Raw genomic sequence first — 16,958 nt, 5'->3', positions numbered from 1 at the left:
TCGACCTAGTGATTCTATTCTCTGGTAAATATACTAGAAATATTCCTGTATATGAGCACAGACGCTCATTGTGTCACTGCCTGAAGGACTGAGAATCCAGGGACAACCTAAATGTTCATAAACAGAAGAAATGATCTTAAAATCGTGGTACACATATACATACACACACACATACACACACGCACACATAAAAGGAATACTATGTAACAGTTAAAGTGAACTATAGCTACATGTGTCAACATACATAATTTATAAAATATGTGTTTACATATATATATAATTTAAAATATGCGGAGGGAGGCAGAGGATAAAAGCAAATGGCAATAGGCAGAAGCATATGGTATGATACCATATATAAAGTGGCTTATTATTTCAGATTACAAACATATGCAATAAAAGCATAAGGAAATTCAAGAATATTAAACACCAAATTCAAGGTTACTTTCAGAGCGTGAAGAGAGGAGGGTTGCAATTGGGTTGCAACACAGGTAGCTTACATTGCATTGGAATTATATTATTTTCCTGTTGCTGCTGTAACAAATTACTGTAAACTTGATGGCTGAAAACAACAGAACTTTATTCTCTCACAGTTCTCAAAGCCAGAAGTTCAAAATGTGAAGGTGTGGGCAGTGCCATGCTCCCTTTGCAGGCTCTAGAGGCAAATCTGTTCCTTACCTCTTCCCTCATCTGGTGGCTGCCAGCATTTCCTTGGTTTGTGGCCACATCACTCCAATTTTCAAATCTCTTTCTGATCCATCTTCACAAGACCTCCTTGTGCAGACAAATGTGTGTTTGCGAATATCCCTATGCCTCTCTCTTATGAGACTCTTGTCATGGCATTTACGGCCCATCTGGATAATCCATGATAATCCTCCCCCCCATCTCAAGACCCTTAGCTTGAGCACACATGCAACGATCCATTTTTCCAAATTTAACATTTACAAGTTTCAGGGGTTAGGACCTGATATCTTTGGGAGGGGTGCATTTTCAGCTATCACAGCAATGTTTTATTTCTTAAGCTGAATGGCAGGAGATAGCACACATAGGCCCATGGCTGTCTACCATGAGATACTGTTATCTGTGCATGTATCTTACATCAGACACTGACCATGACCATGAACCTCTCGAGGGAGGAGAGATCTCCAGGAGATTGAAGAGCAGTTGTAGTGGGAGTAACTCAGTGGGAAGCTTAGAAAACTAGGAGTCATGTTCTAAGAGTAGGGTGTATGCATTTGTCATTTTACAGGTCAATTCTGGCTAAGGTAAGATTCAGGGCATGACACCTATAAACTGGCTCCTCTTGTTTTTAGAATTTTTGTGAGTCTCTTTTAAGGTGTCAAATTAAAATGTTTAGAGAGTGAAACATTTTACTTCTCTAAAAGACTTTCAAGTCTTCTCCTGAAGAAGACTTTTAAGTCTTCCCTGAAGAAAATTTAGTCTTCAGGGACTCAAAGAGTAAAAAATAAACAAATCTCCCTCCAAAAAACCTTTCAAAAACTGAATGGATTGGATGCTAACCTCTAGCAGTAGAATTTCAGGCATTGAGGACAGGTCAGGGGAGAAAAATTCCAGTCATAATACATAGGCAGTCATCAGCTGCAGCTACTTTTAATCCTAGTCTTCTGTCTCCAACCCTTCCCAGGTCTAAAGAATTATCAGTGCTCTGTGACTCTGCTCTGTCCCCAGGAGGTGACAAATGGGCTCAGAAGCTCCCCTACCAGAACAGGCAGTACATGGAAAAGCAGGTGGTCACTCCTTTGTCAGCAGTTTGGCTGTAACTAAGCACATGTTCATTCTTTGTCTGCAGCCTGGTCAGAGCAGGACTGGTGAGGTCAGGGCCTGCACAGAGTCAGAGGACTCCCTGCGTCCACCCTCTCCAAATGAGGGATTGGTTGGTGATAACCAAGACCAACCCTACTGGAGGATGCTATGGAAATCTGACATCTCTGCATTCTGCCTAAAGGCACTGTGTCAACAAAGTTTCTGTGCATGGGAAACAGACTACATGGGTCATTTTTGCACTTATGAGTTATTAAGGTAAATAACCTCTCTACTTTGCCAGGCTTAGAAGCTGAGGTTGTTGGCATGTCTTTTGACATTCATTTCTCAGCTCAGATGGCATCACAACAGCCATATACCTAAAGGTGATTGCCTTAGTTACCATCCATCCCATATGTTTTTTAAAATTTCTTTCTTACCACTTTTCACAATCTGCAATTATCTTGTTTACTTATTTACTTAAGTACTTATTTGTCCCACTAAAATGTGATTTTTCTGGATTTCCCTGGCAATCCAGAGATTAAGACTCCACACTTCCAATAGAGGGGGTGTGGGTTCAATCCCTGGCCAGGGATATAGGATATCACATGCAGTGTGGTTTAGCCCCTGGGTCGGGAAGATCCGCTGAAGGAAGGCATGGCAACCCACTCCAGTATCCTTACCTGAAGAATCCCATGGACAGAGGAGTCTGGCAGGCTGTTACAGTCCATAGGGTCACAAAGAGACATGACTGAAGCGACTTAGCATACATACGCACATGGTGTCCCCAAAAATAAACAGAAACAAAAAGAATGTAGGCTTTCTGAAGACAGGAACCTTGCTTTTTTGTACGTTCTTGTATCTTCAGAGCCTAGGATGATACCTGACACAGAATAGACGTTCAAAGTAAATTTTTATTGAATGAATGAGGGAATGAGCAAATGAATAAATGCCCTAGGGCTCAGAAAGAATCAGTCGTGGAAAATGAAAGTAGAATCCAAATAAATATAAATATCCTATATTCATGTGCTTTGACATATTCAGCTAAGATTGCCTCCAATTTGCTGTTTCTGCTACATTTCTACAATTTACCACTAGAATATCATCCCCCTCATATGCATATTCATTCTCCAAATAGAGAAACTGATGCCCAGCAAAGTGAAAGAACTTGAACAAAGCTACTGGCTAGTTACAGTGATGACTTGAATTTGAGCACTCATTTTTACCCCAGAAGAAGTTTACAGGATAATTTTTTTTTAACTTTTTCTGTTCCTTTTGCCACAAACAACAAAACACCTGCTGCGAGAAAAATATTGGGGCAAAGTCAGTGTTACATTGAGGAGACAGTAACTTCTCCATATGGGGCTGTAGTCAAGGAGTAACTACTATGGAGGGACTTTTGGCTAAGATTGGTGATCCTCTATGTTATTAGAGACGAGAGTAGGATGTCCTGCTTCCCAGGGCTACCAGACACATGAGATGTCAACAGCAAGGAAGTTTTGGACTCAGACTCTGGTTATTTTTAGCATGAGGAATATGGTTTCATATGGCCAAGGGGCAACTCTACCAGGCAGCAGAGAACCTACTGACTTCATGAGGCTTCCCAGCATCTAGAGCCATCTGGACAAAGACAGGACAGGAAGCATGAAGAACAGAAGCTTTTAACACCCCCTCTTCCCATGAGCCTCTGAGGCCTCCTCCTGATTTGAGGGACAAATGCCGATTTCGTGTACTTAATGTGTTGACTGGGAAACCATGATTTCTTACTAAATGTGAATACTTTCTGTGTGTTCAGTTCTCCCTTTGCACTTTATAGAAGGGTTTCCCTGATGGCTCAACAGTAAAGAATCCGCCTGCAATGCAGGAAATGTGGGTTCAATCCCTGGGTCAGGAAGAGTCCCTAGGGAAGGAAATAGCAATGTTTCCACCCCAGTGTTCTTGCGTGGTAAATCCCACAGACAAAGGAGCTTGGCAGGCTACGTGGGGTCGCCAGAGTCAGACATGATTTCATGACTAAACAACTACAATAACATTATAGAGAGTATACCTTGCTCATTCATTCACTCCTTCTTACTTTTTACTCTGAAAATGTCATTCATTCTTAAACTTGTTTTGAATTATAATAGGAAAGTATGATTGCCATTGAAAAGAGAAAGAATTTTTTTCATTCCAAACAAAAGCCCTGAGGTAACATATCTTCTCATAAGTAAGTTCACTGCCAACCTACAGCAAAAGAATTACCCACAGTAAAGGGAGACTATGAACGCTAGTGATTTACAGAAGAATACCTAACTTAAAGAATCTTTCTTAGCTCTCAAACAAACCTTACTATTTATTGATATTGGTTATTAATAACGTCTAGTATTGTAACAACCACTTCCATTACCATCTTAAAAAAGACAACTCCCTTTAAAGTCACAAAGAACAGCCAGCAGGTGGCTACCTGAGAGAAAATTTTCAATACAGAATGATGGTACCCTAAGTGTTAAACACAAACTGAAAAAAAAATTACAAGGCAATTTAAAATTAAGAAAAATTGTTATTTCAGCATAATAAAAGTTAACTATTCAGGGAGTATAGAAACCTTGTGAAAAACAGAATCCAAAGAACATTCCAGAAAACATGATTTTAGGCCACCAAATTCCATATGGTGAACAAACAATGTGATAGTTTTCTGCCTGAGGGACAAAGACTGGTAACTCCTGCAATGTTTTCAGTTCTCTGCTCAGGGGACTGGTTTGACTCATTATTAGAATTATGCTTAAGAACGCCAACAGCTCACGTATTAGCTTTGACAGGAAAGCAGCTCTTCTTGTTCTTAGAATTACTGACTCCAAAGACAAATCTGATGTGTCAACGCTAAATAATCTCCTTCACCCCTAGTCATTGGTTGGCCTTTCCCACTAGGTGATGAGGGCCTTAATGCAGGGATGCAGTCATTCTGTTTTGTTTCCCTCACTTCTAGTACAGAGGAGTGGAGTTAACACATGGACAGGTGTGAAGCCTGCCTCAAAAGTCAAATTCCCTTTAAATGATACAAGTGAACTTACAAAACAGAAAGAGACTCACAGACTTATGGTTGCTTTGGGGAAGGGAGAGTTAGGCAGTTTGGGGCTATCGTGTACGTGCTGCTATATTTAAAATGGATAACCAACAAGGACCTACTGTAGAGCACATAGAGCTCTGCTCAATGTTATATGGCGGCCTGGATAGGAGAGGGGTTTGGGGGAGAATGGATACATGGACCTGCATGGCTGAGTCCCTTCACTGTTCACCTGAAGGTATCATAACATTGTTCCTCAGCTGTACCCCAATGCAAAATAAAAAGCTCAAAGTGTGGGGGGGAAATCAATTCCCTTTAAAGTATTTTAAAATTTTATTTGTTCTATTCTTTATACTTATCTTTTTGGCATTTGAAGGACTTTTTAAACTATTTTCACCAAAAGCACCTCAGACTCTAGCTTATAATAGATTTGCAGCGTTTATGAAGGATGATATTGTTAGTTCCCTTGGGGCTGTGATTTTTCTTTTATTTATTATGAATCAAGATCTTCAAATTGCTAAATAATATTCTAGATTCTGAAATGCTACTTACAAGTACTACAAATTATAAAAACTACCTTGTACCAAGTATTATGGATGACTGAGAGCAAGTTATTTCAAGTATTTACAATTAGAATCCACCCGCAGACAATGGTTTTCAGAGAGTCCATGTAATCTCCACATCTCATCCGCAGCTGTGTCCAGCTGCCTGCAGGGGTTCCATCCCCACCTCACTGGGGCTTTGCTGCTCAGTCTCCAACAAGGGAAACTGCCAACATTACCTATTTGAAGCGGGTTGTCTTAGAGTACACCTCTAACATCTGTGGAAATCCAGCAATTCCATCAAGAAAAAGCAAAACAAAAATGTCAAACATTAGGACAAAAAAGCAAAGGATACCTCCACAGGTGCCAAGAGGGCAGTACTTTGGGTACACTGCTTTTAGGAGAATTGACATGGAGCCTGATTAAGTTGCTCACAGTCTAGAGAGGAAGATAAACAAGAAAATCAACCATTACAGTGTAGGATTAAGTAGCCTCATAGGATTAGGAGCTGTAATCGAGGTGAGAATCGGGCATTAGAGAGCACCAAGCAGGGGCTCCCAACCCCAGTCTGAGGGGTCGGGGGAGGCTTCTCTCAGGAGCGGATCCCGATGTGCCTTTGGAAACACAAGTTGAAGGCAGCCAGAAATAGAAGGATGAAGAGGCGGCATCCCAGGCAGAAGAAAGACTGTCACTAGAGAGAACTCAAAGAACTCAGTAACATCTGGGGCCCAGGGTCTATGGAGGAGCAGTGGAATATGAAGCTAGGTAAGTGACCAAGGTCAGATCACCCACAGCCTTGTAAACCATGACAAGGAGTTCCAGTGTCAATTTGAAGATGGCGGGGAATGATTGAAGGATTCAAATCTAGGAAGTAATAGAACTTGCATTAGAAAAATAAAACCAGAATACCAACTTACTAAGCCACAATGAAAACAGTCCCTAAAGAGTAGGTCAGAAGCTGGAGTCCTCTGGGAAGCTAGTGCTCTGCCTTCAGCTGGCTGCAGGGGATGCCAGGGTGTGATGAAGAAGTTGGTGAAATTCAGACAGCAGGCTAAGACCACTCCACTCATGATGCAGTCATATTGGATTAGGGTCCACCTTCACACATTCACCTCCCACCTCCCAGACACCTTCCTCCAGGGAAGGACACTGTTCTGAGCTGAGTGATGGCCCTGGCAGCAAAGGAAGATGGAGAGAGATAGGTGAGCACGAAAGTGGGAGCTTCTGTGGGGTGGCTGTTGCACTAATGTGTGTGATGTTGAGGGTCTGAACTAAGGCAGTGGGTATGAAAAAGACAAGGCAGACTTAGGATATATTTAGCAGGCAGAATCAGATGGACTTAGGGACCAACTGGATGTGGGAAGTGATGGGGAAGTAGGTGTCTAAGATAAATGGTCACCAGGAGGTGTAGAGTGAGAATCAAGGTGTGAAGGCATGTTTGTATGGGAAGATAACTAGACTCATGACCTGATTCCTGCTATCTTTTAGGGTTACCTCTGGCCACCGCTGAGCATAGACCCTTTTCACCTGCTTTTTCCCTTTTTCATCCTTTTCACTGAATCATTTGCAGTTTCCCAAAGGTGCCTACCCTTCAGATCTCAGTCCCTCTGTACACATATCTCCAGAAGACATGATACGCTCCCTTTTTCCTGCTCTTCCTGGATGACTACAACTTACCAGCTCACCAGTTCTGTCCAGCCAGCCTTCTCCGGCACTTCCCTTGCTTTCCTTCCTACCCAACTGTTATGAGTTGAATTGTATCCCCCCAGGAGATACACTGACAATTCTAACCCTCAGGACCTGAGCATGTGACTTTATTTGAAAACAGGGTCTTTGCCTATTTAATCAAATTAAGATGAGGTTATTAGGGTATACCCTAATCCAATACAACTACTGTCCTTATAAGAAGAAGAAAATGCCACATGAAGACAGAAATACATGGGGGAGAACACCATGAGACAATGGAGGCAGAGATTAGAATGATGAAGTGGCCTAAGGAAAGCTAAGCTTGTCGCCCACCAATAGAAACTAGGAAGAGCCAAGGATGGATTCTGCCCAGAGTCTCAGAGGGCACACAGCCCTGCTGACACCTGGCCTTCAGATCTCTAGCCTCTAGAACTGTGAAGAATAAATTTTTGCTGTTTTAAGCTGCTTGGTGGTACTTTGTTACAGCAGCTGCAGAAAACTAATATACCAACTATTACTTTGTGCCCATATTTCCATACTTGTAAATGCTATATGTCTGTGCAGGCATTTACCATCTAGTCTGGTTCTTTAAACTATGAGCTTATCTTTAAAGATAAGAATTCTTACACATCTTCATACATACTGCACACTGGAACAATGAAGTCTTAATAATGAATATTTCTTTCTTTTCATTTATTTATTTTTGGCCATGACATGTGGCCTATACAATCCTAGTTCCCCAACTGGTGATAGAATCTGGGCCCCTTCAGTGAAAGCATCAAATCCAAACCACTGGACCACCAGGAAATTCTCAAATATTTCTTATATGAGGAAAAAAATGAGTCAAATTCTGGATGCAATGTAGAGACTGGCAGGAGCTTAGGAGATGCCTGCAACTGAAAGGGGCAGACTGAGTATTTATCTGATATTTTAGCTGATATGAGCCGGAAGGAGTTTTTTACCTTGGGGTATGGATCAGGTAGTGGGAGTGATGATAAAGGAAGCAGCCTTGAGAATCAAGGAGAAAGGCCCACCCCTCCTTCCAATCCCAGGGTTCCATGACACATGGGTGAACTGCCAGCCATGACTTATAAGAGCTGCGTGGGAGAGAAAAACCAGAATTCTGCTAACGTGATGAATGCAGGCAATATTCTGGTAAAGTCATTTGGAGTCTTGGGACAACACTCAGCATATGTGCCATCACAACAGACCTACTTGGTATACAGCCACTCTTCTGAGTCTCCAGACTGGTCCCCATCACTTGGCCATCCTTAGGTCCCCCGGTGAGCCCAGAAAGTAAAGGAGGACCACTTGCCTACCTGTATGATGGTCATTTTTCTTTCCGCCTGTTTGGAGCTAGCCCTCACCATTTTGGTTATCAAATATTCTGAGCAGTTTGTTTGTGAGGCATGGAAGCTAGAGAGCCAGCAGAAAAGGCAATGGAGGAGAATGAGACTGAGATGCCTGAAGGTGACAGTGGAGAATGCCTGAAGGTGACATGTCCAGGGAGGCTGAGGGTAACAGGGTTGCAGGCCTGGTGAGTGGAACTGGCCTTGGGTGTCTAAGAGCTGGTCCATGGTGTCATGTGAACTCTCTAAAAGCTGCCTGAGCTAGGAGAGAAGCATGCTAGCCTACTTGGCTCCTGGAAGCAGCTGGCTCAGAAAGAGGGTTTGGCCAGGTCCCAGAGCCTGGAAAGATTGAAAATGGAGTTTGATGCCTGTGTGGGGGAGGTGGGAGCAAAAGATATTTATGCTAAATTCCACTGAGAGTTATTTTAGTACTGACTTTATTACATTCTAATTCTTCAAGAAATATAATCTCATATTTAATAAGTGTGCTAACTTGATTAACCAGAAGACTTTATTCCTGCCCACTCTGTATAAATTTTCTTTATTTCTATGTTCTGCTATGGAAGGAGAAGAAACATGAAACAAAAGCAGTTAATGTGTTTATGTGTTCTCTTTGACCCTGAAAGAGTTGGAAGGAATTTATCCTGCAGGCTTAATTCATTGTTTCCTATTTAGAGGGATTTAGCAAGATCAAAGTGAGTTTCACTATAGTTACCCATGAGGTCTACAATCCTGCATTGTAGCCATTTTAGCACAGAGTCAAATATGCCTCTGACTTTCCTCTGAGATGTGGCAAATATAATTCATTGCCTTTGATAAGCTCAGCTGAGCATTGTAATTAGGAATGTTAGAGTGTTAGGGGTACAGTGGATCTTCATAAAATTAAGATAAAGTTAATATTTACTATGGGTTTATCTTGGGCTTCCCAGGTGGTGCTAGTGGTAAAGAACATACCTGCCAATGCAGGAGACTTAAGAGATGCAGGTTCGATCCATGGGCTGGGAAGATCCCCTGGAGGAGTACGCAGCAACAAACTCGAGTATTCTCGCCTGGAGAATCTCATGGACAAAGGAGCCTAGCAGGCTACAGTCCATTGGGTTGCAAAGAGTCAGACACGACTGAAGCAATTTGGCATGCATGCAAGGGTCTATCTTGGACACAGTTGGGTTTCCAAGTAGGTCAAACATTAATGACAGGCAAGTAAAAAGAACATTCTAGTTAGTTACCTACAACAGTATAGGTGCCACAGTTTAAAAACAAAATTCTAGGGACAAAGCTAGTATTCACTTTGGCTTCATTTTTAGTTCAATTCAGTTCATGACGCTGGCTAGAAAACCCCATGTATGAGAAAATGTGAAAAGAAAATTCCTTTGTGCCCTAGAATGTTCTTGATAGGAAATATTTTTTTTTAAAGAGGATTATTGGCGATTTTCAGCATTTCCTGCTTTATGTTTCACAGATGAGAACGTTTGCACTAAAACCACCCACCAATCGAGCCCCACTGCTGGTTTCCCAAGTGTGAGCTTTTCTTGCAGTCTCCCCATCCAGCTTTCCTGACTGCCAGTCCAGGGGGAGGAAACAGCTAGATACCAGTCGCTCTTGTGAGGGCTTTGTGGTTCCTAGTGAGGGTCCCCTCTCCAACTGCTTCAGCCACAGGAGAATGAGGAGGGTCTGAAATACCATCCAGAACACAGGCCCACTTCATAAGAACACCTGATGATTCAGGGGAAGATCCTTTATGAACACAGCAATATTGCTCTCTAAGAGCACAGATCAAATTAAAACTGAATGCATGTATGTGAGAACAAAAAAATTTTTTAGAAAGTGTTCTGAACCTAAATTAAAGAATGGCTGCTGTTGTTCAGTGTATGAAACCAACCAATGGTGGCACCTAGAAAAGGGCCTGGCACAGAATAAGCCCCCGATAAAGATTTTTGACAGACTGCTGTTGACGGACAACCCCTCCACACACTTTAATGCTTTCTCTGCTTTACTCAGCAGACTCGCTTATCTCAACTGTTTCTAGCATTATAGCTGGTTAATAACTCACTCTGCCATGTGGAACAAGATATATAATCAGATAGAGTTCCAAGGAACTGATGTTTTTAAGGCAAACATTGATTGAGGAAGAACTTCAGAAGCATTTATTCTACTTATTCACAGATTTGACCAACATTCACAGGGTGCTGCTCATGGGCAGACACAGTATCCGTTACGTTATACTGTTGTGGCGCTGAGAGAAGAAATGCTCCTCGAGAGGCCACTGTGGGAGAGACAGACAGACACTTGGAGAATTACGATACCACAAGACAGAGGCCGGCAAAGAGCTCCTCGGGATCCAGGTGGAGGCAAAGACTAACTGCCTGAGTGGAGTGGGAAGGAGGTGACCCTTGAACTGGGGTAATTCCAGGGCAAGAATGGGGGACGGCTTTTCACACAGACTAGTAGAGCATGGAAAAGTGAAGGAACATGGGGTGCTTTTGTTGCTGAGCCGCGTTTGTTCTGCCGGTCCTGCAGCAAGCCAGAACACTGAGACGATGAGGTCTGCAGCAGGGATTGATTTGTAAGGCAGCCAGGAGAGAAGCCAAATCTCAGATATGCCTATCAAATGCTTGGGGCTTCGGACATTTATGGAGTAAAACTGCATGCTGTCTTGAGGTGTGGGAAGTATGGGAAAAGGTGATTGGAAAAAGGGGTGGTAACTGTCTTTCTGTGCAGGTGTAAATAAGCTATGGGCCTCTGCACATTCAAAAATGAGGGCATCGAGCACCATTTGAGGGTAGAGTGTTTGACCCTGTGATGTCAGAAGGTCACTGAGTGGACACTCACTCAAGTCCAGCTCAGCTTGGACTAGATATAGCTGACGTCAAGTTTCTAGAAAACAGCTCTAGCAAACACCTTATTGTTTAGGCTATGTCCTGCATGGAGGACACACAAGTCTTAAATGACCTTGAATTAGTGAAGGTTGGTGAAATAGATTTGACTCATGGCCACAGTTTCTTTCTAACACCTTGAGAATGGTAGTGATACTGGTCTGAAGAACATAAAGAGAAAGAAAGTGGATGTGAAAAGACAGGGAGCCTAGGAAAACAGATAGGGCCAGATTGTGAAGGCCCAAGGAGTTTGGACTTTTCCTATGTAATAAGCAGTCACTGAAGACTGAGCTTTTTGAGTAAAAGACAAAAGGGGGGAAGGGTCTAATTGTTTGCTCCATTCCTAACACTGCATCTGCCAAAGCAGAGTTGATTTTATACATTATATTTCATTAGATAACATGATTAATTTTTTTTAGCATGAGAGCAGTATTAAGATGAATGGACAGTAAGGAAAAATGGAGATCAGGCCCGAGACCAGTCTAGAACTGTTAACAACAGTCAAATAAAAATAATTAAGATTACCGGGTGGGACGGGGAGGGAGGTTCCAAAGTAAGGGCTCTGTGTATACTTGTGGCTGATTTATGTTGACCTTTGACAGAAAACAAGAAAATTCTGTGAAGCAATTATCCTTCAATTAAAAAATAATTAATTAAAAAAAAAAGATTACATAGTTGAGAAATTTCAAAGTAGAACAGATGCAAGTGAGCATAAATACAGCTTTTAAAATAAGAAGTCTTCCCACTGTAAACAAAGACTATAGGCGTCAAAATATATTTAGGGTTTTCCATGAAGTATTTATACCAACATCACATGTATTCTGAATCAAAGTCTATACTCTTTGTTCCATTATGAGTTCACAGAATAGTAAAATGCAATAGAATCTGGCAGTATTAGCACAACAAAATTACAATATATGTCATTGCTTGCTTACTACTTGCAGTAATTTACAAACCAGACCCATTGACACTTACGGAAAATTTACAATCACAAAAAAGCTGAAAGATTTCTGGCAGGCACAAGAGACATTTGTAGCTTAGCCAAGAAAATAATTCACATTTCCTACTTACAGTTTCAAGGTTCTTCATACTACTTATCCTGCCTTCTTTTTCCTTTCTACTTTTTTGTCTGATAGGTTTTGAAAAATGTAAGTACTTTTCTAGACTTCATCAATTTAACTAGTTTTTAAAGTGTCAGGAAAACCTCTAGGAACTAATGAAACCTTGTATAGTTGACAGATGTACCTATGCTATGTGGATCTTCTCAGAAAAGTATCTTGGCAGTGTTTCATGGTGTGTGAAAGAAATCCTTTTCATAGGCATCTTTGAAGAGATGACAGACAGGAGAGTTGCAACTCAAAGCCATTTTTAAAGTAAAAAATGATTAATCTCTGTCCTTGGCTTTCTTTCTCTCTCTTGAATACTTTGGTATTTTTGTTTAAATAATCTTACCCTGCTACCACAAATTTCTACCAGGTACTATAAAATCTGTGATTTCAGATGGTAAAGAATCTGCCTGTAATGCAAGTGACTGGGGTTCAATCCCTGGGTTGACAACATCCCCTGGAGAAGGAAATGGCAACCCACCCCAGTATTCTTGCCCAGAAAATCCTTTGGACAGAGGAGCCTGGCAGATTACAGTCCGTGGGTTGCAAAGCATCAGACACAACCAAACAACTGATACTTTCGCTTTCACTATAAAATCTGTGATTTTTCTTGTCCCATGGAGGGATTACAGGAAATGAAAAAAAGTGCTATTCTTGACAAGGAAAGAGCTGCTGCTGACTCAGTGGTCATTAAGTCCCAACTCTGGGTATTTTTCCAGAGGTTAGGGGCAGGCACTACTGCTCCTTTGCTTAGTGAGCCCTGGGGATGACTTAGGCAGGTTGGTCACAGAAGCCATTTCCAGCTTTGGAATACTGTTCATGGGGGGAAACCAGGTGGTGTTGGCCTCAGTGGCCTACTCCAATGAGAAGAGAGCCAGCTGGCTCAGCTATGTAAGAAGGTACATTCAACATGTCTCCTCTTCTCCTCCTTATGTGTAGCACTGAATCAGCAACCATGATGAGGTCTTCAAAAGAACAGCAGAAGTAATTGGCAGGTAATTCTTAAACATGTAGGTATTGTTAAATATATATTTCGCCTTGACCTCAATAGCTATCTCTAGAAACTGAAACCGGAATAGAAGCTTCCATCCACAATCCATCTCTTGGCAGCCAAACCCACACAAGAAATTTAACACAAATACAGCCAAATTCAGTGCTTGGGCTGTCATTTGGAAATCTTCTTTGGGCCACACTAAAGAGTGTTGTTGTTGTTGTTCAGTTGCTAAGTCATGTCCAACTCTTTGTGACCCCATAGACTGCAGCACACCAGGCTTCCCTGTCTTTCACTATCTCCCGAAGTTTGCCAGATTTATGTCCATTGAGTCAGGGATGCTATCTAACCATGTTATCTTCTGTTGTCCTCTTCTCCTTTTGCCTTCAATCTTTCCCAGCATCAGAGTCTTTTCCAGTGACTAGGCTCTTTGCATCAGGTGGCCAAAGTATTGGAGCTTCAGCTTTAGCATCAGTCCTTCCAATGAATCGTCAAGGTTTGTTTCCTTTAGGATTGACTGGTTTGATCTCCTTGCAGTCTGTGGGACTCTCAAGAGTCTTCTCCAGCACCACAGTTCGAAGGCATCAGCTTTGGTGCTCAGCTTTCTTTATGGAAGAATCTGCCTGCAATGCAGGAGACCTGGGTTCAATCCCTGGAAGAAGGGAATGATTACCCGTTCCAGTATTCTTCCCTGGAGAATTCAATGAGCATGGCAGGCTACAGTTCATGGGGTTGAAAAGAGTCAAACATGACTGAACAAGTAACACTATACCAAGGACACTATAGTAAGGAGTAAAGTGGCTCAATTATTCTAAAATATAAAGAAAAACTGTACTGACTTTCATAATCTTGCAGTCAAGCTAATATTTCATTAATATTTTTACACAAGAAAGTCATCTTCATCTGCATTCACTTTTAGTGGGGTTGGGAGTAGAAGAAATAATACAAGAGGCAACAGTTTGACTTTTGATGATGGAAATATTTTTGTCAAGATTCTTCAGAGAACTCTTATATCATTCCCTGTTCCAGTGTTTTTTATTTTATTAACTGTAATAAAACACATTAGGTCACACTATACTAGCCCTTTTCATGAGTGTCTCAAAGCAAGGCAGTGCTTAATTTAGAGCCCAGTCATGTTAGGTCCAGGGAGGTGACTGCTGGGTCCAAGCAGGAACCAAGCAATCTGCCCAATAATTTACAACATGAACAGAAGTTTTGTGTATTCCTTTGAAAACAGGATTACCACTGCTGAGCGGGGCTCCTGCTGACAGAGGAGAAGAGGCAATGCAGGTGTTGGAAACTTGGATGGAAAGAACTCAGGAAGGGAGGAGACCATCCAGCTTCCCCCAGGATGAGAAGCTGCTCTCTGCCCCAGGGCTGGGCGGGGCCATCAGAGTGTAAAGAGCACAAATCCACTGGGCAGTGGAAGACCGGTGCCTAGGAACAGAGGCGGCACCAGGAGCGGAGGTGCCAAGGGGGGCTGCAGAGGCCTCTGCCGGGGTGATCCCTGGGGATCACAGACAGCTCTGACTAGCAAACTTGTTGCCCTCCTGCCCTTCCTACTCACTCCCCTCTCCACTGTCTCCATGTAGTAATTACTCCTTTACTGAGGCCCTGTTCCAGGCCAGAAACACAGCTACAGGCTGGGGCCGAGGCAATAAAAACAGAGTAGCTTCCCTGGTGGCTCAGTGGTAAAGAATCTGCCCGCTGATGCAGGAGATGCAGATCTGATCCCTAGGTTAGGAAGAGCCCCTGGAGAAGGAAATGGCAGCTTTCTTGCCTGGGAAATTTCATGGACAGAGGAGCCTGGTGGGTTACAGTCCACCAGGTTGCAAAAGAGTTGGACATGACTTAGCAACTAAATAGCAAGTTTTCAGGAATCCTGCAGCCCTTTCTGAGGAGCTGAGTTCTAAAGCAATGAACTGAGTGTTGCTCTTCACGGCACAGAGCCTGTGTTAAGGAAGAGGAGGTTTGGGGCTCAGGAGTAGGACACCTGAGTGAGACTGTTGCCATCTGGGTATAATAAAGTATCTTCACCTTCTCTCCTCTCATCCCCTGTGCCAGTGGCCAGATGTTGCCGGGAACCAGGGTGTCAGATTAATCTGAGGAAGAACTTTCTGACTCGGAGCTGTCCAAAGAGAAAATGAACTGTGTTGAGGGGTGGAGAGCTCCCAGCCACTGGATTTGTTGAAGAGTCTGGATAGCTAACTGGTGGATTGACAAGGTCCTTCTAGACCTAGTAGTCTGTGAATCCACAGGGGGATGGTCCACTGGAGGAGGTGGCAACTCTAGATGAACTAGTCTGCTGCTCTGACCTGTCATGAGGATAATGAGAAGGCCTGATCAAGGAAAGGGTGATGGGCTGCTTTATTTAAGATGGATAACCAACAAAGACCTATTGTATAGCACATGGAACTGTGCTCAGTGATGTGCCAGCCTGGATGGAAGGGGTTTTGGGGGAGAATGGATACATGTATATGTATGGTTGAGTCCCCTCGCTATTCACCTGAAACTACCACAATATTGTTAATTGACTATACCGCAATACAAAATGAAAGTTTAAAGTTTTTTTTTAAAACGGCAAAGGGTGATGGGAAAAAGCCTGGTGATGAGGGAGCTGGGGATGAAATATAGGAGCAGAACGGGAGGAGTATATACAGCTGCCATAACAAAGTACCACATACTGGGTTGGTTTTAAACAACAGAAATTTAATATATCACAGTCTGGAGACTAAAAGCCCTAAATCAAGGTGTCAGCAGGGCTGGTTCCTTCTGTGAACTCTAAAGGAGAATTTTCTCCATGCTTCTGCTAGCTTTGGGAAGCCCCAGGTGGCCCTAGGCTTGTTGATGCATCACTCCAGTCCTTTGTCTTCACAAGGCTTTCTGCCTATAAGGACACCAGACATACTGGATTAGGGGCCCACCCTACTTCAGTACAACCGCATATTAACTAGTTACATCTGCAGTGACTGTATTTCCAAATAAGTTTAGATTCTGAAGTACTGGAGGTTAGGATTTCAATATAACTTATTTTTGAAGTGAAGTGTTAGTCACTCAGTCGTGTCCAACACTTTATGATCCCATGGACTGGTGGTGGTTTAGTTGCTAAGTTGTGTCTGACTCTTGCAATCCCATGGACTGTAGCCTGTCAGGCTCCTCTGTCCATGGGATTCTCCAGGCAAGAATACTGGACTGGGTTGCCATTTCCTTCTCCAGGGGATCTTCCCAACCCAGGAATCAAACCTGGGTCTCCTACATTGCAGGCAGATGACTTACCAACTGAGCTATGGGGGAAGCCCATGGAGTAGAGCCTGGCAGACTTCTTTGTGCATGGAATTCTCAAGCAAGAACACTGGAGTGGATAGCCTTTTCCTTCTCGAGGAAATTGTCCCCACCCTGGGATCAAACCTGGGTCTCCTGCATTGCAGGCAGATTCTTTACTGTCTGAGCCACCAGGGAAGCCCTAACATTTTTAGGGTGACAGAATTTAACCCATAACAGGCAGCAACTTGCTTAACCTGAGCCCTCTGCCTTTCCCACCTGTACAACTCTAGTGCTGGTGCTGCAAGGAGGAGCCTGTGTAGCTGGAGTGGATACCACCCCCTCCGCC

Source organism: Cervus elaphus, chromosome 19 (genome assembly GCF_910594005.1).
Source record: "Cervus elaphus chromosome 19, mCerEla1.1, whole genome shotgun sequence".
Classification (NCBI taxonomy): Eukaryota; Metazoa; Chordata; class Mammalia; order Artiodactyla; family Cervidae; genus Cervus; species Cervus elaphus.
The sequence above is the reverse complement of the archived record's forward strand: the minus strand, read 5'-3'. Positions refer to the sequence as shown.